This window comes from Ranitomeya imitator, chromosome 2, assembly GCF_032444005.1.
Source record: "Ranitomeya imitator isolate aRanImi1 chromosome 2, aRanImi1.pri, whole genome shotgun sequence".
Classification (NCBI taxonomy): Eukaryota; Metazoa; Chordata; class Amphibia; order Anura; family Dendrobatidae; genus Ranitomeya; species Ranitomeya imitator.
In genome coordinates this window covers 533,041,296-533,063,747 of record NC_091283.1, presented here as the reverse complement: position 1 = coordinate 533,063,747, position 22,452 = coordinate 533,041,296, and positions in this window count along the sequence as shown.

Genomic DNA, 22,452 nt, shown 5'->3' with positions numbered 1-22,452 from the left:
TTTGGCTTAGGTGCCTCCTCCTGGGTATCCGAGTTCCGCCAACGTCAGGCGGTCCTTGGTAGTGCTTTTAAGCGCGGGCACCTACAGCTTAGTAACCGGGTTCCAGCACCGTCAGCTGGTCCTCGGTGCCATTGGCTCTTGCACACTGGGGCAACGCATCCTGGTTCCAGCACCGCCAGCTTGTTCTCGGCAGTGTTCTTGTCACAGGTACTCCCTCGTGCCAAGCCTGGTTTCAGCACCGTCAGCTGTTTCCGGGTTGTGTCAAGCTCACTGAGACGCCTATGCTTGGCCCGTCGTGGTGCGGTCGGGTTAGCCAACTCCAGGGTGCCTCCAGTTTAGGAGCTTCCTATGTGGGCTGCGTGAATTGGCAGTCAAGGCTGGTTCTGTAGTGCCAGTAGGCCAAGCTCCCCCTGTAGGACTGTTGGGGTTCGGTAACTGCGGCTGCCTCGCGGCCTAGCTGTTCTCTCCTCTCCTGTGGGCCTTCGGGTCCACCACCTGGTTCCAGCACCGTCAGCTGGTTCCGGGCCGAGCCTTTGGCTTAGGTGCCTCCTCCTGGGTATCCGAGTTCCGCCAACGTCAGGCGGTCCTTGGTAGTGCTTTTAAGCGTGGGCACCTACAGCTTAGTAACCGGGTTCCAGCACCGTCAGCTGGTCCTCGGTGCCATTGGCTCTTGCACACTGAGGCAACGCATCCGGGTTCCAGCACCGCCAGCTGATTCTCGGCAGTGTTCTTGTCACAGGTACTCCCTCGTGCCAAACCTGGTTTCAGCACCGTCAGCTGTTTCCGGGTTGTGTCAAACTCGCTGAGACGCCTATGCTTGCCCCGTCGTGGTGCGGTCGGGTTAGCCAACTCCAGGGTGCCTCCAGTTTAGGAGCTTCCTATGTGGGCTGCGTGAACTGGTAGTCAAGGCTGGTTCTGTAGTGCCAGTAGGCCCAGCTCCCCCTGTAGGACTGTTGGGGTTTGGCAACTGCGGCTGCCTCGCGGCCTAGCTGTTCTCTCCTCTCCTGTGGGCCTTGGGGTCCACCACCTGGTTCCAGCACCGTCAGCTGGTTCCGGGCCGAGCCTTTGGCTTAGGTGCCTCCTCCTGGGTATCCGAGTTCCGCCAACGTCAGGCGGTCCTTGGTAGTGCTTTTAAGCGCGGGCACCTACAGCTTAGTAACCGGGTTCCAGCACCGTCAGCTGGTCCGCGGTGCCATTGGCTCTTGCACACTGGGGCAACGCTTCCTGGTTCCAGCACCGCCAGGTTGTTCTCGGCAGTGTTCTTGTCACAGGTACTCCCTCGTGCCAAGCCTGGTTTCAGCACCGTCAGCTGTTTCCGGGTTGTGTCAAGCTCACTGAGACGCCTATGCTTGGCCCGTCGTGGTGCGGTCGGGTTAGCCAACTCCAGGGTGCCTCCAGTTTAGGAGCTTCCTATGTGGGCTGCGTGAATTGGCAGTCAAGGCTGGTTCTATAGTGCCAGTAGGCCAAGCTCCCCCTGTAGGACTGTTGGGGTTCGGTAACTGCGGCTGCCTCGCGGCCTAGCTGTTCTCTCCTCTCCTGTGGGCCTTCGGGTCCACCACCTGGTTCCAGCACCGTCAGCTGGTTCCGGGCCGAGCCTTTGGGTTAGGTGCCTCCTCCTGGGTATCCGAGTTCCGCCAACGTCAGGCGGTCCTTGGTAGTGCTTTTAAGCGCGGGCACCTACAGCTTAGTAACCGGGTTCCAGCACCGTCAGCTGGTCCTCGGTGCCATTGGCTCTTGCACACTGAGGCAACGCATCCGGGTTCCAGCACCGCCAGCTGATTCTCGGCAGTGTTCTTGTCACAGGTACTCCCTCGTGCCAAACCTGGTTTCAGCACCGTCAGCTGTTTCCGGGTTGTGTCAAACTTGCTGAGACGCCTATGCTTGCCCCGTCGTTTTGCAGTCGGGTTAGCCAACTCCAGGGTGCCTCCAGTTTAGGAGCTTCCTATGTGGGCTGCGTGAACTGGTTGTCAAGGCTGGTTCTGTAGTGCCAGTAGGCCCAGCTCCCCCTGTAGGACTGTTGGGGTTCGGTAACTGCGGCTGCCTCGCGGCCTAGCTGTTCTCTCCTCTCCTGTGGGCCTTGGGGTCCACCACCTGGTTCCAGCACCGTCAGCTGGTTCCGGGCCGAGCCTTTGGCTTAAGTGCCTCCTCCTGGGTATCCGAGTTCCGCCAACGTCAGGCGGTCCTTGGTAGTGCTTTTAAGCGCGGGCACCTACAGCTTAGTAATCGGGTTCCAGCACCGTCAGCTGGTCCTCGGTGCCATTGGCTCTTGCACACTGGGGCAACGCATCCGGGTTCCAGCACCACCAGCTGGTTCTCGGCAGTGTTCTTGTCACAGGTACTCCCTCGTGCCAAGCCTGGTTTCAGCACCGTCAGCTGTTTCCGGGTTGTGTCAAGCTCGCTGAGACGCCTATGCTTGCCCCGTCGTGGTGCGGTCGGGTTAGCCAACTCCAGGGTGCCTCCAGTTTAGGAGCTTCCTATGTGGGCTGCGTTAACTGGTAGTCAAGGCTGGTTCTGTAGTGCCAGTAGGCCCAGCTCCCCCTGTAGGACTGTTGGGGTTCGGTAACTGCGGCTGCCTCGCGGCCTAGCTGTTCTCTCCTCTCCTGTGGGCCTTCGGGTCCACCACCTGGTTCCAGCACCGTCAGCTGGTTCCGGGCCGAGCCTTTGGCTTAGGTGCCTCCTCCTGGGTATCCGAGTTCCGCCAACGCCAGGCGGTCCTTGGTAGTGCTTTTAAGCGCGGGCACCTACAGCTTAGTAACCGGGTTCCAGCACCGTCAGCTGGTCCTTGGTCGTGCCATTGGCTCTTGCACACTGGGGCAACGCATCTGGGTTCCAGCACCGCCAGCTGGTTCTCGGCAGTGTATTTGTCACGGGTACTCCCTCGTGCCCAGCCTGGTTCCAGCACCGTCAGCTGTTTCCGGGTAGTGTCAAGCTCACTGAGACGCCTATGCTTGCCCCGTCGTGGTGCGGTCGGGTTAGCCAACTCCAGGGTGCCTCCAGTTTAGGAGCTTCCTATGTGGGCTGCGTGAACTGGTAGTCAAGGCTGGTTCTGTAGTGCCAGTAGGCCCAGCTCCCCCTGTAGGACTGTTGGGGTTCGGTAACTGCGGCTGCCTCGCGGCCTAGCTGTTCTCTCCTCTCCTGTGGGCCTTGGGGTCCACCACCTGGTTCCAGCACCGTCAGCTGGTTCCGGGCCGAGCCTTTGGCTTAGGTGCCTCCTCCTGGGTATCCGAGTTCCACCAACGTCAGGCGGTCCTTGGTAGTGCTTTTAAGCGCGGGCACCTACAGCTTAGTAACCGGGTTCCAGCACCGTCAGCTGGTCCTCGGTGCCATTGGCTCTTGCACACTGGGGCAACGCATCTGGGTTCCAGCACCGCCAGCTGGTTCTCGGCAGTGTTTTTGTCACAGGTACTCCCTCGTGCCAAACCTGGTTTCAGCACCGTCAGCTGTTTCCGGGTTGTGTCAAGCTCACTGAGACGCCTATGCTTGCCCCGTCGTGGTGCGGTCGGGTTAGCCAACTCCAGGGTGCCTCCAGTTTAGGAGCTTCCTATGTGGGCTGCGTGAATTGGCAGTCAAGGCTGGTTCTGTAGTGCCAGTAGGCCAAGCTCCCCCTGTAGGACTGTTGGGGTTCGGTAACTGCGGCTGCCTCGCGGCCTAGCTGTTCTCTCCTCTCCTGTGGGCCTTGGGGTCCACCACCTGGTTCCAGCACCGTCAGCTGGTTCCGGGCCGAGCCTTTGGCTTAGGTGCCTCCTCCTGGGTATCCGAGTTCCGCCAACGTCAGGCGGTCCTTGGTAGTGCTTTTAAGCGCGGGCACCTACAGCTTAGTAACCGGGTTCCAGCACCGTCAGCTGGTCCTCGGTGCCATTGGCTCTTGCACACTGGGGCAACGCATCCGGGTTCCAGCACCGCCAGCTGGTTCTCGGCAGTGTTCTTGTCACAGGTACTCCCTCGTGCCAAGCCTGGTTTCAGCACCGTCAGCTGTTTCCGGGTTGTGTCAAGCTCACTGAGACGCCTATGCTTGCCCCGTCGTGGTGCGGTCGGGTTAGCCAACTCCAGGGTGTCTCCAGTTTAGGAGCTTCCTATGTGGGCTGCGTGAACTGGTAGTCAAGGCTGGTTCTGTAGTGCCAGTAGGCCCAGCTCCCCCTGTAGGACTGTTGGGGTTCGGTAACTGCGGCTGCCTCGCGGCCTAGCTGTTCTCTCCTCTCCTGTGGGCCTTGGGGTCCACCACCTGGTTCCAGCACCGTCAGCTGGTTCCGGGCCGAGCCTTTGGCTTAGGTGCCTCCTCCTGTGTATCCGAGTTCCGCCAACGCCAGGCGGTCCTTGGTAGTGCTTTTAAGCGCGGGCACCTACAGCTTAGTAACCAGGTTCCAGCACCGTCAGCTGGTCCTCGGTCGTGCCATTGGCTCTTGCACACTGGGGCAACGCATCTGGGTTCCAGCACCGCCAGCTGGTTCTCGGCAGTGTTTTTGTCACAGGTACTCCCTCGTGCCAAACCTGGTTTCAGCACCGTCAGCTGCTTCCGGGTTGTGTCAAGCTCACTGAGACGCCTATGCTTGCCCCGTCGTGGTGCGGTCGAGTTAGCCAACTCCAGGGTGCCTCCAGTTTAGGAGCTTCCTATGTGGGCTGCGTGAACTGGTAGTCAAGGCTGGTTCTGTAGTGCCAGTAGGCCCAGCTCCCCCTGTAGGACTGTTGGGGTTCGGTAACTGCGGCTGCTCACGGCCTAGCTGTTCTCTCCTCTCCTGTGGACCTTGGGGTCCACCACCTGGTTCCAGCACCGTCAGCTGGTTCCGGGCCGAGCCTTTGGCTTAGGTGCCTCCTCCTGGGTATCCGAGTTCCGCCAACGTCAGGCGGTCCTTGGTAGTGCTTTTAAGCGCGGGCACCTACAGCTTAGTAACCGGGTTCCAGCACCGTCAGCTGGTCCTCGGTGCCATTGGCTCTTGCACACTGGGGCAACGCATCTGGGTTCCAGCACCGCCAGCTGGTTCTCGGCAGTGTTCTTGTCACAGGTACTCCCTCGTGCCAAGCCTGGTTTCAGCACCGTCAGCTGTTTCCGGGTTGTGTCAAGCTCACTGAGACGCCTATGCTTGCCCCGTCGTGGTGCGGTCGGGTTAGCCAACTCCCGGGTGACTCCAGTTTAGGAGCTTCCTATGTGGGCTGCGTGAACTGGTAGTCAAGGCTGGTTCTGTAGTGCCAGTAGGCCAAGCTCCCCCTGTAGGACTGTTGGGGTTCGGTAACTGCGGCTGCCTCGCGGCCTAGCTGTTCTCTCCTCTCCTGTGGGCCTTGGGGTCCACCACCTGGTTCCAGCACCGTCAGCTGGTTCCGGGCCGAGCCTTTGGCTTAGGTGCCTCCTCCTGGGTATCCGAGTTCCGCCAACGCCAGGCGGTCCTTGGTAGTGCTTTTAAGCGCGGGCACCTACAGCTTAGTAACCAGGTTCCAGCACCGTCAGCTGGTCCTCGGTCGTGCCATTGGCTCTTGCACACTGGGGCAACGCATCTGGGTTCCAGCACCGCCAGCTGGTTCTCGGCAGTGTTTTTGTCACAGGTACTCCCTCGTGCCAAACCTGGTTTCAGCACCGTCAGCTGTTTCCGGGTTGTGTCAAGCTCACTGAGACGCCTATGCTTGCCCCGTCGTGGTGCGGTCGGGTTAGCCAACTCCAGGGTGCCTCCAGTTTAGGAGCTTCCTATGTGGGCTGCGTGAACTGGTAGTCAAGGCTGGTTCTGTAGTGCCAGTAGGCCCAGCTCCCCCTGTAGGACTGTTGGGGTTCGGTAACTGCGGCTGCCTCACGGCCTAGCTGTTCTCTCCTCTCCTGTGGGCCTTGGGGTCCACCACCTTGTTCCAGCACCGTCAGCTGGTTCCGGGCCGAGCCATTGGCTTAGGTGCCTCCTCCTGGGTATCCGAGTTCCGCCAACGTCAGGCGGTCCTTGGTAGTGCTTTTAAGCGCGGGCACCTAAAGCTTAGTAACCGGGTTCCAGCACCGTCAGCTGGTCCTCAGTGCCATTGGCTCTTGCACACTGGGGCAACGCATCCGGGTTCCAGCACCGCCAGCTGGTTCTCGACAGTATTCTTGTCACAGGTACTCCCTCGTGCCAAGCCTGGTTTCAGCACCGTCAGCTGTTTCCGGGTTGTGTCAAGCTCACTGAGACGCCTATGCTTGCCCCGTCGTGGTGCGGTCGGGTTAGCCAACTCCAGGGTGCCTCCAGTTTAGGAGCTTCCTATGTGGGCTGCGTGAATTGGCAGTCAAGGCTGGTTCTGTAGTGCCAGTAGGCCAAGCTCCCCCTGTAGGACTGTTGGGGTTCGGTAACTGCGGCTGCCTCGCGGCCTAGCTGTTCTCTCCTCTCCTGTGGGCCTTCGGGTCCACCACCTGGTTCCAGCACCGTCAGCTGGTTCCGGGCCGAGCCTTTGGCTTAGGTGCTTCCTCCTGGGTATCCGAGTTCCGCCAACGTCAGGCGGTCCTTGGTAGTGCTTTTAAGCGCGGGCACCTACAGCTTAGTAACCGGGTTCCAGCACCGTCAGCTGGTCCTCGGTGCCATTGGCTCTTGCACACTGGGGCAACGCATCCGGGTTCCAGCACCGCCAGCTGGTTCTCGGCAGTGTTCTTGTCACAGGTACTCCCTCGTGCCAAGCCTGGTTTCAGCACCGTCAGCTGTTTCCGGGTTGTGTCAAGCTCACTGAGACGCCTATGCTTGCCCCGTCGTGGTGCGGTCGGGTTAGCCAACTCCAGGGTGCCTCCAGTTTAGGAGCTTCCTATGTGGGCTGCGTGAACTGGTAGTCAAGGCTGGTTCTGTAGTGCCAGTAGGCCCAGCTCCCCCTGTAGGACTGTTGGGGTTCGGTAACTGCGGCTGCCTCGCGGCCTAGCTGTTCTCTCCTCTCCTGTGGGCCTTCGGGTCCACCACCTGGTTCCAGCACCGTCAGCTGGTTCTCGGCAGTGTCTTTTGCTCTTGTACCTTCTGCTCCCCATCCTGGTTCCAGTACCGTCAGCTGGTTCCAGGCAGAGCCTTTGGCTTAGGTGCCTCCTTCTGGGTATCCAAGTTCCACCAACGTCAGGTGGTCCTTGGTAGTGCTTTCAGGCACGGGTACCTCCTGCTTAGTAACCGGGTTCCAGTAACGTCAGCTGGTCCTCGTTAGTTCCATTGGCTCTTGGACCTTCGGCTACCCATCCGGGTTCCAGTACCGTCAGCTGGTTCTCGGCAGTGTCTTTTGCTCTTGTACCTTCTGCTCCCCATCCTGGTTCCAGTAACGTCAGCTGGTTCCGGGAGAGCCTTTGGCTTAGGTGCCTCCTTCTGGGTATCCGAGTTCCGCCAACGTCAGGCGGTCCTTGGTAGTGCTTTTTAGCACGGGTACCTCCTGCTTAGTAACCGGGTTCCAGTAACGTCAGCTGGTCCTCGGTAGTTCCATAGGGTCTTGAACCTTCGGGTAGCCATCCGAGTTCCAGTTCCATCAGCTGGTTCTTGGCATTTTCTCAGCCTTCTTGTACCTTCTGCTACATTTCCAAGTTGAAGACCCTAAAGTCGACGACCCGGAAGACCACCCCGATGACGACGACGACCCGGAAGACCACCCCGATGACGACGACGACGACGGCGGAGACGACGACGGCGGAGACAACGACGGCGGAGACGACGACGGCTGAGACGACGACGGCGGAGATGACGACACTGGAGATGACGACCCTGGAGACGACGACATGGAAGACCGAGAAGCAGAAGAACAAGAGGCTGCAGAACAAAGAGCAGAAGAACATTAAGCATAAGACTTAATATCAGAGCAAAAGATATTATCTAAATTATATGCAGAAGAAGACTAAGCAGTGTATGGGGGTGAGTCCGTTCCTCCTCGTGGTGCCCCTGGATAAAGCCTGATGCTGCAGGCCAAACTGAACGCGGACAAATGTAACTTTTGTGACTGGCAGAACGGAAGGTGTAATCTTCAAACTTTTATAGATAACAACTACGGGAATGCCTGTCACAAATGAGAATATGATGAAGAAGTAGAATAGGAAGAATAATAACAGTGGAATAAAAAGAATATGTAGAATAGGAAGAATAATAATAGTTGAATAAAATGAATATGAAGAATGTAATCAAAAAAAAAAAAAAGGTAAAGGATGAAAAAGAAGATGAATAAGGTGAAGAAGAAGTTGATGTCAAAGATGCTGATGATGATGATGAAGATGAAAGTGTGGGAAAAGTAAAAAAAAAAAAAAAGAAAAAAAAGAAGGGGAAGGGCGTGGAATAGTGAAACATCAATATCTGACAAAATAAAAAAAAAAATTTACATAGTCAATATCTTTGTCACTCCGAACGTCTTAAAAAAAAACAAAAAACATGCTATTCTATTTGATTGGGATAAACCTCTATGACTTTAATGTCTCCGCCACCTCCCCAAATACATCCGGCATTATTCTTAGTTGTTTTCCTTCATGTAGAATGAACCTACAAGGCAAGAAAGGGTTTATTTTAATTCCGATATTTTGGTCCCATTGACTTGCATTGGGATCGGGTATCGGTATCGGCGATATCCGATATTTTTTGAATATCGGCCGATCCTATCCGATACCGATACTTTCCGATATCGGAAGGTATCGCTCAACACTAGTCTGTAATAATAGGGAATGGTCCACTGTGTCAAAGGCAGCCGACAGGTCCAGGAGGAGGAGGACAGAGTAGTGTCGCTTGCTCTTGGCGGTTAAGAGGTCATTGGTGACCTTAGTTAGGGCAGTTTCAATGGAGTGGTGTGACCGGAAGCCAGATTGTTAGCGGTCAAAGAGGGAGCAAGAAGAGAGATGGGAGGACAGTTCAAGGTAGACGTGTTGTTCCAGTAGATTGGAGGCATAGGGGAGAAGTGATAAAGGGCGATAGCTAGATACAGAGGATGGGTCAAGAGAGGGCTTTTTGAGGATAGGTGTGATGGTGGCATGTTTAAAGCTTGAGGGGAAGACACCAGTTGTTAGTGATAGGTTGAAGAGATGGGTTAGGGTTGGGATGAAGACTGTGGTGAGGTTTGGGATGAAGTGGGATGGGATCGGGTCAAGTGCACAGGTGGTGAGATGTGATCTTGAGAGTAGAGTGGAGAGTCGATTTTCTGTAATGGTGGAGAAGTTGGTTTTGGAGGAGGAGGGCTGGGAAGTCAGGAGGAAGGGCTCTGGGGGTTGTTGATCAAAACTGTCTCTGATATTATCAATCACCTGCTTGAAAAATGAGGCAAAGTCTTCAGCTGAGATAAGTGGGGAGGGAGGAGGTGCTGAGGGATGGAGGAGAGAATTGAAGGTGTTGAATAAATGTTTAGGGTTGTGAGACAGGGAGGATATGAGAGATGAGAAGTAGGTTTGTTTAGCTGTGGCGAGTAGGGTTGAGCGACCTTGACCTTTTTAGAGTCGAGTCGTGTTTCATGAAACCCGACTATCTTAGAAGTCGAGTCGAGTGGAATCGGCCGATTATGGCGAAAAGTCGGGTATCGCCCGAAACACGAAACCCAATGCAAGTCAATGGGGGAGCATAGTCGGCAGTGAGTGGAGGCCAGGAAAACACCTACACTGCCCATTTTAAAGGCAAAAACATCCATTCTTGTTACAGAAGCTTGTCAATCGTAATTTAGCTTATAATAATTGGAAGGCATTTGAAATTGGGGGTCATTTGGCTAAAGTTGTGGGGGGTAGGGCTGGTTCAAGTAATTAGTGGGCCCGGTAAATCTGGACCACGTCACGGCAGTGGAGCAGGGAGAGGTAAGTATTTCAACTTTGCAAGTGCTGTGATCCTGAGCAAGCAGGGGGGGCCCACTCGTTGGCATTGACACTGGCACAGGGCCCCTCAAAGTACAGCGGTGTGTTTGCACGGCGGGGGCGCCTCCCACCGGCAGCAACACTTTTGCGTACTATGAGAGGCCCTGTGCCAGTGACGTCGCCAACTAGTATTCCTCCCCCCACCTGATGAAGGAACCTGCACTTTCATCTGCACCTTCCTCTTTGTCCCCGTGTAAGGTGGTATGGTATGCGGGAAGAGGAACCTGACTTTCAGCAGGGTCACAATCTTGCTGTGTAGCGTGCACGGGGAATTTTGCGTTATGGGTCAATGTACCAGCAGACTCATCTATCACTGGCTGGGCAATGGGCAGGATGAGGAGGATACACAGATATAGGCCCAAAGAATAAAGTTGGCTAAATGCAGTTCAAAATTGGTAACACAGGACTAACCAGGGGGCATTGCAGTGGAGGACAACTGGAATGAGAGGCTGACACAGAGAGTAGGCCCAAATCAGTAAGTAGTCGAAATGCAGTTCAAAATTGGCAACCGTAGTAAACAGGCGGCACAGCTTTGTTCAGTGGAGGAGAACAGCAAGGAGTGGCAGACACCGATAGTAGGCCCCAACCCAACTAGTAGGCCAAATGCAGTCTAACATTAACAACTACTTAACGAGAGCCTGAAAATGGAATTTCAGGACAGGAAACCAGGAGAACAGCAAGGAGTGGCAGACACCGATAGTAGGCCCCAAACCAACTAGTACGCCAAATGCAGTTGTTCCATTTAACCACAATTTAATGAGAGCCTGAAGATAGAAGCTCAGGAAAGGCAACCTGGAGAACACCTTGGAGTGTAACACACCATCTCTCTACACCCCATACCCAATTTGTAGGCCTAAAGCAGTGTAGTTTTCAACAACTACTAAACGAGAGTCGGAAGATCGAAGCAATGTGGACGAAACCTGGGGAACACCTTGGAGTGTAACACACCGTCTCTCTACACCCCATACCCAATTTGTAGGCCTACTGCAGTGTAGTTTCCAACAACTACTAAACGAGAGCATTAAGATCGCAGCAATGGCGAGGAAACCTGGGGAACACCTTGGAGTGGAACACACCATCTCTCTACACCCCATACCCAATTTGTAGGCCTAATGCAGTGTAGTTTCCAACAACTACTAAACGAGAGCATTAAGATCACAGCAATGGCGAGGAAACCTGGGGAACACCTTGGAGTGGAACACACCATCTCTCTACACCCCATACCCAATTTGTAGGCCTAATGCAGTGTAGTTTCCAACAACTACTAAATGAGAGCATGAAGATCGAAGCAATGGAGAGGAAACCTGGGGAACACCTTGGAGTGGAACACACCATCTCTCTACACCCCATACCCAATTTGTAAGCCTAATGCAGCGTAGTTTCCAACAACTACTAAACGAGAGCCAGAAGATCGAAGCTCAGGAAAGGCAACCTGGAGAACACCTTGGAGTGGAACACACCATCTCTCTACACCCCATACCCAATTTGTAGGCCTAATGCAGCGTAGTTTCCAACAACTACTAAACGAGAGCATGAAGATCGAAGCAATGGAGAGGAAACCTGGGGAACACCTTGGAGTGGAACACACCATCTCTCTACACCCCATACCCAATTTGTAGGCCTAATGCAGTGTAGTTTTCTACAACTACTAAACGAGAGTCGGAAGACCGAAGCAATGTGGACGAAACCTGGGGAACACCTTGGAGTGGAACACACCATCTCTCTACACCCCATACCCAATTTGTAGGCCTAATGCAGTGTAGTTTCCAACAACTACTAAACGAGAGCATGAAGATCGAAGCAATGGAGAGGAAACCTGGGGAACACCTTGGAGTGGAACACACCATCTCTCTACACCCCATACCCAATTTCTAGGCCTAATGCAGTGTAGTTTCCATCAACTACTAAACGAGAGCATGAAGATCGAAGCAATGGAGAGGAAACCTGGGGAACACCTTGGAGTGGAACACACCATCTCTCTACACCCCATACCCAATTTGTAGGCCTAATGCAGCGTAGTTTCCAACAACTACTAAACGAGAGCCAGAAGATCGAAGCTCAGGAAAGGCAACCTGGAGAACAACTTGGAGTGGAACACACCATCTCTCTACACCCCATACCCAATTTGTAGGCCTAATGCAGTGTAGTTTTCTACAACTACTAAACGAGAGTCGGAAGACCGAAGCAATGGAGAGGAAACCTGGGGAACACCTTGGAGTGGAACACACCATCTCTCTACACCCCATACCCAATTTGTAGGCCTAATGCAGCGTAGTTTCCAACAACTACTAAACGAGAGCATGAAGATCGAAGCAATGGAGAGGAAACCTGGGGAACACCTTGGAGTGAAACACAGCATCTCTCTACACCCCATACCCAATTTGTAGGCCTAATGCAGTGTAGTTTTCTACAACTACTAAACGAGAGTCGGAAGACCGAAGCAATGTGGACGAAACCTGGGGAACACCTTGGAGTGGAACACACCATCTCTCTACACCCCATACCCAATTTGTAGGCCTAATGCAGTGTAGTTTCCAACAACTACTAAACGAGAGCATGAAGATCGAAGCAATGGAGAGGAAACCTGGGGAACACCTTGGAGTGGAACACAGCATCTCTCTACACCCCATACCCAATTTCTAGGCCTAATGCAGTGTAGTTTCCAACAACTACTAAACGAGAGCATGAAGATCGAAGCAATGGGGAGGAAACCTGGGGAACACCTTGGAGTGGAACACACCATCTCTCTACACCCCATACCCAATTTGTAGGCCTAATGCAGCGTAGTTTCCAACAACTACTAAACGAGAGCCAGAAGATCGAAGCTCAGGAAAGGCAACCTGGGGAACACCTTGGAGTGGAACACACCATCTCTCTACACCCCATACCCAATTTGTAGGCCTAATGCAGTGTAGTTTTCTACAACTACTAAACGAGAGTCGGAAGACCGAAGCAATGGAGAGGAAACCTGGGGAACACCTTGGAGTGGAACACACCATCTCTCTACACCCCATACCCAATTTGTAGGCCTAATGCAGCGTAGTTTCCAACAACTACTAAACGAGAGCATGAAGATCGAAGCAATGGAGAGGAAACCTGGGGAACACCTTGGAGTGGAACACACCATCTCTCTACACCCCATACCCAATTTGTAGGCCTAATGCAGTGTAGTTTTCTACAACTACTAAACGAGAGTCGGAAGACCGAAGCAATGGAGAGGAAACCTGGGGAACACCTTGGAGTGGAACACACCATCTCTCTACACCCCATACCCAATTTGTAGGCCTAATGCAGCGTAGTTTCCAACAACTACTAAACGAGAGCATGAAGATCGAAGCAATGGAGAGGAAACCTGGGGAACACCTTGGAGTGGAACACAGCATCTCTCTACACCCCATACCCAATTTGTAGGCCTAATGCAGTGTAGTTTCCAACAACTACTAAAGGAGAGCATTAAGATCGAAGCAATGGCGAGGAAACCTGGGGCACACCTTGGGGAGGCAGACACCGTTAGTAGGCCCTACCAAAGTTGTACCCCCAATGCAGTTTTAAAATTCCTAGAGGCTGAAAACAAGACTATTGACGCTCAGCTTTTTTCAAAGGAACACAGCTGAATTGAGTGGCGCAGACAGACACAGGTAGTAGGACTTAAACCAAAAATGTGGCTCACTGCAGCTTAAAAAAGTTACAGGGGTACACAAGCAGCAGTGCTCTGGGCAGTGGAGGACAATTTCAATAGTGGACCGCAGACAGACTTTGTACGCCTACTATTAAAAAAAGGATGCTCTATGCAATTAAAAATAGGTTCCAGGGGTCCACGGGCAGCAGTGGTGTGGTCAGTGGACGAGTATTGGAAGGAGGGACCGCAGACAGGCGTAGTAGGCCTAACATAACAAAATTAGGCTGTAGACACTGTAAAATTGGTTCCAGGGGTACACGGGCAGCAGTGGTGTGGTCAGCGGAGGAAAATTGGAATTAGGGACTGCAGACAGACTTTGTAGGCTGTCCCCTGTGGACCATGCATCCAACACATTAACCCAGTGCGCCGTAATGGACACGTAACTTTTTGTGGACATGCCTACTGGTCCATGCGTCTCTTGTCAGGTGCACCTTTCTACTGTTTGATTGCCTGAGTGCTATGACAATGCAGACTTTTTCATGCCGCTGGAGGGCTGGGATGGCTTTTCTCGCAAAAGAAATGTCGACTGGGTAGCTTGAACCGTTGCACAGCGTAGTTCATCTGGGCTTTCTAAATATAAAACAAAGAAAAAAAGGAGGCTACATGCACTTTCAGCTGGGTTCCGGGGGTACACGGCCAGCATTGGTCTGGTCAGTGGAGAACTATTGGAAGGAAGGACCGCAGACAGGCTTCGAAGGCCTAACATAATAACAGATGGCTGTAGGCAATTTTAAATTGGTTCCAGGGGTACACGGGCAGCAGTGGTGTGGTCAGTGGAGGCCTAGTGGAAGGAGTGACCGCAGACAGGCATCGAAGGCCTAACATAATACCAGATGGCTGTAGGCAATTTTAAATTGGTTCCATGGGTACACGGGCAGCAGTGGTGTGGTCAGTGGAGGCCTAGTGGAAGGAGTGACCGCAAACAGGCATCGAAGGCCTAACATAATAACAGATGGCTGTAGGCAATTTTAAATTGGTTCCAGGGGAACACGGGCAGCAGTGGCCTGGTCAGTGTAGTAGTAGTAGAAAGAACGGACCACAGACAGGCATCGAAGGCCTAAAATAAAAAAATTGGGCTGGCTGTAGGCAATTTTAAATTGGTTCCAGGGGTACACGGGCAGCAGTGGTGTGGTCAGTGGAGGCCTAGTGGAAGGAGTGACCGCAGACAGGCATCGAAGGCCTAACATAATAACACATGGCTGTAGGCAATTTTAAATTGGTTCCAGGGGAACACGGGCAGCAGTGGCCTGGTCAGTGTAGTAGTAGTAGAAAGAACGGACCGCAGACAGGCTTCAAAGGCCTAACATAAAAAATTGGGCTGGCTGTAGGCAATTTTAAATTGGTTCCAGGGGTACACGGGCAGCAGTGGTGTGGTCAGTGGAGGCCTAGTGGAAGGAGGGACCGCAGACAGGCTTCGAAGGCCTAACATAAAAAAATAGTGCTGTTGGCAATTTAAAATTGGTTCCAGGGGTACACGGGCAGCAGTACAATGGTCAGTGGAGGCCTAGTGGAAGGAGGGACCGCAGACAGGCTTCGAGGGCCTAACATAACAAAAATGTCAAAACAATGGTATTGTCAGTGCCAGGCATTGAAGGATGTCAGCGCATAGACTAAACATTGGTGGAGCTGTGAGAGATAATTTTGCAAGTGGTAGAGCACTGTTTGAGCTGGGGGGGGGGGAACTGTCTTGTGGCCAGCGGTACAGGCCCAGGGCCCCTCATATTACAACGGTGTGTCTGACGTTGGGTGCGCACCACCACCGCCAGAGACACTTTATTGTACTATGAGGGACCCAGTGGCAGTGCCGTCGACCAAAAGCAGGCACACCCACCTCTTCAGACAAACAGCACTCTCACGGGTGCTGGCGCCAAGTGGCGATACCACGGCCCCATGTGGGGAGTTTGGCCATTTAGTGAGGTGTAAACATGTCGTATGCTGGACAATCAGGTGCAGGAAATTACGAGATTGGAAAAGTCATTCAGAATAGTCCACAGGCAAGACCTTTTCATAGGAAAGCTAGGTGTCAGCCGGGCAAGGTGGGGCAAAAGATTTCGAAATCCAGTTGTGGTTCATTTTAATGAAGGTTAGATCATCTACATTTTGGGTAGCCAGACGAGTCCTTTTTTCTGTTAGTATTGAACCTGCAGCACTGAATACTCTTTCTGATAGGACACTAGCTGCCGGGCAAGCAAGCTCCTGCAATGCATATTCTGCCAATTCTGGCCAGGTGTCTAATTTGGATGCCCAGTAATCAAATGGGAATGACGGTTGAGGGAGAACGTCGATAAGGGATGAAAAATAGTTTGTAACCATACTGGACAAATGTTGTCTCCTGTCACTTTGAATTGATGCTGCAGTACCTGTCCTGTCTGCGGTCATAGCAAAATCACTCCACAACCTGGTCAGAAAACCCCTCTGGCCAACGCCACTTCTGATTTCTGCCCCTCTAACACCTCTGGTCTGCTGGCCCCTGCAGCTCGTGTGAGAACGATCATGGGCGCTGTGTGCAGGGAATGCCAGAAGCAAACGGTCAACAAGAGTTGATTGTTTGGTTGCTAATATTATTTCCAAGTTGTCATGTGGCATTATATTTTGCAATTTGCCTTTATAGCGAGGATCAAGGAGGCAGGCCAACCAGTAATCGTCATCGTTCATCATTTTAGTAATGCGTGTGTCCCTTTTGAGGATACGTAAGGCATAATCCGCCATGTGGGCCAAAGTTCCAGTTCTCAAATCTGCGGTTGTGCTTGGTTGAGGGGCAGTTTCAGGCAAATCCACGTCACTTGTGTCCCTCCAAAAACCAGAACCCGGCCTTGCCGCGCCAACAATTTCCAGTGGCCCCGGAAAAGCTTCCTCATTAAAAATATAATCATCCCCATCATCCTCCTCGTCCTCCTCCTCCTCTTCGCCCGCTACCTCATCCTGTACACTGCCCTGGCCAGACAATGGCTGACTGTCATCAAGGCTTTCCTCTTCCTCAGCTGCAGACGCCTGATCCTTTATGTGCGTCAAACTTTGCATCAGCAGACGCATTAGGGGGATGCTCATGCTTATTATGGCGTTGTCTGCACTAACCAGCCGTGTGCATTCCTCAAAACACTGAAGGACTTGACACATGTCTTGAATCTTCGACCACTGCACACCTGACAACTCCATGTCTGCCATCCTACTGCCTGCCCGTGTATGTGTATCCTCCCACAAAAACATAACAGCCCGCCTCTATTCGCACAGTCTCTGAAGCATGTGCAGTGTTGAGTTCCACCTTGTTGCAACGTCTATGATTAGGCGATGCTGGGGAAGGTTCAAAGAACGCTGATAGGTCTGCATACGGCTGGAGTGTACGGGCGAACGGCGGATATGTGAGCAAAGTCCACGCACTTTGAGGAGCAGGTCGGATAACCCCAGATAACTTTTCAGGAAGCACTGCACCACCAGGTTTAAGGTTTGAGCCAGGCAAGGAATGTGTTTCAGTTGGGAAAGGGAGATGGCAGCCATGAAATTCCTTCCGTTATCACTCACTACCTTGCCTGCCTCAAGATCTACAGTGCCCAGCCACGACTGCGTTTCTTTCTGCAAGAACTCGGACAGAACTTCCGCGGTGTGTCTGTTGTCGCCCAAACACTTCATAGCCAATACAGCCTGCTGACGTTTGCCAGTAACTGCCCCATAATGGGAGACCTGGTGTGCAACAGTGGCAGCTGCGGATGGAGTGGTTGTGCGACTGCGGTCTGTGGACGAGCTCTCGCTTCTGCAGGAGGACGAGGAGGAGGAGGAGGGGGTGCGAACGGCTACAGCCAACTGTTTCCTAGACCGTGGGCTAGGCAGAACTGTCCCAAAATTGCTGTCCCCTGTGGACCCTGCATCCACAACATTCACCCAGTGTGCCGTGAATGGACACGTAACGTCCCTGGCCATGCCTACTGGTCCATGCATCTGTTGTCAGGTGCACCTTTGTGCTCACAGATTGCCTGAGTGCATGGACGATGCGCTCTTTAACATGCTGGTGGAGGGCTGGGATGGCTTTTCTGGAAAAAAAGTGTCGACTGGGTAGCTCGTAGCGTGGTACAGCGTAGTCCATCAGGGCTTTGAAAGCTTCGTTTTCAACTAACCGGTAGGGCATCATCTCTAACGAGATTAGTCTAGCTATGTGGGCGTTCAAACCCTGTGTACGCGGATGCGAGGCTAAGTACTTCCTTTTTCTAACCATAGTCTCATGTAGGGTGAGCTGGACTGGAGAGCTGGAGATCGTGGAACTAGCGGGGGTGCCGGTGGACATGGCAGACTGAGAGACGGTGGGAGATGGTATTGTTGCCGCCGGTGCCCTAGATGCAGTGTTTCCTACTACGAAACTGGTGATTCCCTGACCCTGACTGCTTTGGCCTGGCAAAGAAACCTGCACAGATACTGCAGGTGGTGCGGAAAATGGTGGCCCTACACTGCCGGAAGGGATGTTGCGTTGATGACTAGCTTCATTGGCCGAGGGTGCTACAACCTTAAGGGACGTTTGGTAGTTAGTCCAAGCTTGCAAATGCATGGTGGTTAAATGTCTATGCATGCAACTTGTATTGAGACTTTTCAGATTCTGCCCTCTGCTTAAGGTAGTTGAACATTTTTGACAGATGACTTTGCGCTGATCAATTGGATGTTGTTTAAAAAAATGCCAGACTGCACTCTTTCTAGCATCGGATACCTTTTCAGGCATTGCAGACTGAGCTTTAACCGGATGGCCACGCTGTCCTCCAACAGGTTTTGGCTTTGCCACGCGTTTTGGGCAAGATACGGGCCCGGCAGATGGAACCTGTTGCGATGTTGATGCCTGCTGCGGCCCCTCCTCCTCCGCTTCAGAACTGCTGCCGCCTGCACCCTGTTCCCCCAATGGCTGCCAATCGGGGTCAAGAACTGGGTCATCTATTACCTCTTCTTGTAGCTCGTGTGCAACTTCGTCTGTGTCACCGTGTCGGTCGGTGGTATAGCGTTCGTGATGGGGCAACATAGTCTCATCAGGGTCTGATTCTTGATCATTACCCTGCGAGGGCAATGTTGTGGTCTGAGTCAAAGGACCAGCATAGTAGTCTGGCTGTGGCTGTGCATCAGTGCACTCCATGTCAGATTCAACTTGTAATGGGCATGGACTGTTAACTGCTTCACTTTCTAAGCCAGGGACGGTATGTGTAAAGAGCTCCATGGAGTAACCCGTTGTGTCGCCTGCTGCATTCTTCTCTGTTGTTGTTTTTGCTGAAGAGGACAAGGAAGCGACTTGTCCCTGACCGTGAACATCCACTAACGTCGCGCTGCTTTTACATTTACCAGTTTCACGAGAGGAGGCAAAAGAGCTGGAGGCTGAGTCAGCAAGATAAGCCAAAACTTGCTCTTGCTGCTCCGGCTTTAAAAGCGGTTTTCCTACTCCCAGAAAAGGGAGCGTTCGAGGCCTTGTGTAGCCAGACGACGAACCTGGCTCCACAGCTCCAGACTTAGGTGCAATATTTTTTTTCCCACGACCACCTGATGCTCCACCACTACCACTACCCTCATTACCAGCTGACAATGAACGCCCCCGGCCATAACCTCTTCCACCAGACTTCCTCATAGTTTTAAAAACGTAACCAAACTAACGGTATTTGTTGCTGTCACACAACTTACACGGTGAGCTATAACTTCAGTATGATTTAGCTACCCCTTTACAGGTGGGTGAGACCACAACGAAAATCAGGCACAATGTTACACACTCTGTTTTTGGTGGCACCAAATGAGAGAGATGCCACACACGCAGGACTGTCACTGAAGCACAAATGTAAATATTAATCTCCCACTGTTTTTTTTTTTCAGGGAGACTTTAGAAACAAAATAAAATAAAATGATTTTTTCAGGAAGAATTTAGAAACCAAATAACATAAAATGATTTTTCCAATGACAATTTAGAAACCAAATAAAAAAAAAAAAAAAAAAGGCTTTCTATGCCCCACTGAGTGAGAGATGCCACACACAGGAGTCAGGAGTGGCACACAAGCCCAGAGGCCAATATTTTTCTCCCAATGATTGATGTAGTGATTTTTTCAGGTAGATTTTGGAACCCAAATCAAGCAAAAAAAATAATAGGCTTTCTATGGCCCACAATTGGAGAGAGAGAGAGATGGCACACCCAGGAGTCAAGACTGGCACACAAGCAGAAAGGGCAATATTAATCTCCCACTGATTTTTTTTTTTTTTCAGGGAGACTTTAGAAAAAAAAAAATAATAGAATAAAATGATTTTTTCAGGAAGAATTTAGAAACCAAATAAAATAAAATTATTTCTTCAGGGAGAATTTAGAAAACAAATAAAACAAAAAATAGGCTTTCTATGGCCCACTGAGTGAGAGATGACGCACACAGGAGTCAGGAGTGGCACACAAGCCCAGAGGCCAATATTTATCTCCCACTGATTGATTTAGTGATTTTTTCAGGTAGATTTTGGAACCCAAATCAAGCAAAAAAATAATAGGCTTTCTATGGCCCACAATTGGAGAGAGAGAGAGAGATGGCACACCCAGGAGTCAAGACTGGCACACAAGCAGAAAGGGCAATATTAATCTCCCACTGATTTATTTTTTTTTTTTTCAGGGAGACTTTAGAAAAGAATAATAATAGAATAAAATGATTTTTTCAGGAAGAATTTAGAAACCAAATAAAATAAAATGATTTCTTCAGGGAGAATTTAGAAAACAAATAAAACAAAAAATAGGCTTTCTATGGCCCACTGAGTGAGAGATGACGCACACAGGAGTCAGGAGTGGCACACAAGCCCAGAGGCCAATATTTATCTCCCACTGATTGATTTAGTGATTTTTTCAGGTAGATTTTGGAACCCAAATCAAGCAAAAAAAATAATAGGCTTTCTATGGCCCACAATTGGAGAGAGAGAGAAAGATGGCACACCCAGGAGTCAAGACTGGCACACAAGCAGAAAGGGCAATATTAATCTCCCACTGATTTTTTTTTTTTTTTCAGGGAGACTTTAGAAAAAAAAAATAATAAAAAAAAAAGATTTTTTTCAGGAAGAATTTAGAAACCAAATAAAATAAAATGATTTTTTCAGAGAGAATTTAGAAAACAAATAAAACAAAAAATAGGCTTTCTATGGCCCACTGAGTGAGAGATGACGCACACAGGAGTCAGGAGTGGCACACAAGCCCAGAGGCCAATATTTATCTCCCACTGATTGATTTATTGATTTTTTCAGGTAGAATTTAGAACCCAAATCAACCAAAAAAATAAATAGGCTTTCTATGGCCCACTATTTGTGAGAGAGATGGCACGCTCAGGACTGGCAAACAAGCCCAGAGGCCAATATTAATCTCCCACTTTTTTTTTTTTTTTTCAGGGAAAATTTATAAACCCAATAAAAAAAATAATAAATAGGCTTTCTATGGCCCACTATCTGAGAGAGAGAGATGGCACGCTTAGGACTGGCACACAAGCCCAAAGGCCAATATTAATCTCCCTTTTTTTTTCAGGGAGAATTTATAAAACCAAAAAAAAATAAATAAATAGGCTTTCTATGGCCCACTATTTGTGAGAGAGATGGCACGCTCAGGACTGGCACACAAGCCCAGAGGCCAATATTAATCTCCCACTTTTTTTTTTTCAGGGAAAATTTATAAACCCAATAAAAAAAATAATAAATAGGCTTTCTATGGCCCACTATCTGAGAGAGAGAGATGGCACGCTTAGGACTGGCACACAAGCCCAAAGGCCAATATTAATCTCCTTTTTTTTTCAGGGAGAATTTATAAAACCAAAAAAAAATAAATAAATAGGCTTTCTATGGCCCACTATTTGTGAGAGAGATGGCATGCTTAGGACTGGCACACAAGCCCAAAGGCCAATATTAATCTCCCACTGATTGATTTATTGATTTTTTCTGGTAGAATTTAGAACCCAAATAAAGCAAAAAAAAAAATAGGCTTTCTATGGCCCACTGAGTGAGTGATGATGCACACAGGAGTCAGGAGTGGCACACAAGCCCTGAGGCCAATATTTTTCTCCCACTGATTGATGTAGTGATTTTTTCAGGTAGATTTTGGAACCCAAATCAAGCAAAAAAATAAATAGGCTTTCTATGGCCCACTGACTGAGAGATGGCACACACAGGAGTCAGGAGTGGCACACAAGCCCTGAGGCCAATATTTTTCTCCCACTGATTGATGTAGTGATTTTTTCAGGTAAATTTTAGAACCCAAATCAAGCAAAAAAATAAATAGGCTTTCTATGGCCCACTGAGTGAGAGATGGCACAGACAGGGATGGCACTCTAGCAGAAATGCCAATCTTAATCTCCCACAAAAAAAAAAAAAAAAAGGAACTGTCCTTCAATTACTATCTCCCTGCAGTAATCTCAGCCAGGTATGGCAGGCAGCAATAAGGAGTGGACTGATGCACAAATTAAATAAAAAGTGTGGACAAACAAACAAGATAGCTGTGCAGAATGGAAGGAACAACAGGATTTGTGCTTTGAAAAAAGCAGTTGGTTTGCACAGCGGCGTACACACAGCAATGCAGCTATCAGGGAGCCTTCTAGGGCAGCCCAATGAGCTACAGCGCTGAGGAAAAAAAAAAAAAATGTAGCTTCCACTGTCCCTGCACACCGAAGGTGGTGTTGGACAGTGCAAATCGCTACAGCACAAGCGGTTTGGTGGTTAATGGACCCTGCCTAACGCTATCCCTGCTTCTGACGAAGCGGCAGCAACCTCTCCCTAAGCTCAGATCAGCAGCAGTAACATGGCGGTCGGCGGGAACGCCTCTTTATAGCCCCTGTGACGCCACAGACAGCAAGCCAATCACTGCAATGCCCTTCTCTAAGATGGTGGGGACCAGGACCTATGTCATCACGCTGCCCACACTCTGCGTTTACCTTCATTGGCTGAGAAATGGCGCTTTTCGTGTCATTGAAACGCGATTTTGGCGCGAAAGTCGCGTACCGCATGGCCGACCCCGCACAGGGGTCGGATCGGGTTTCATGAAACC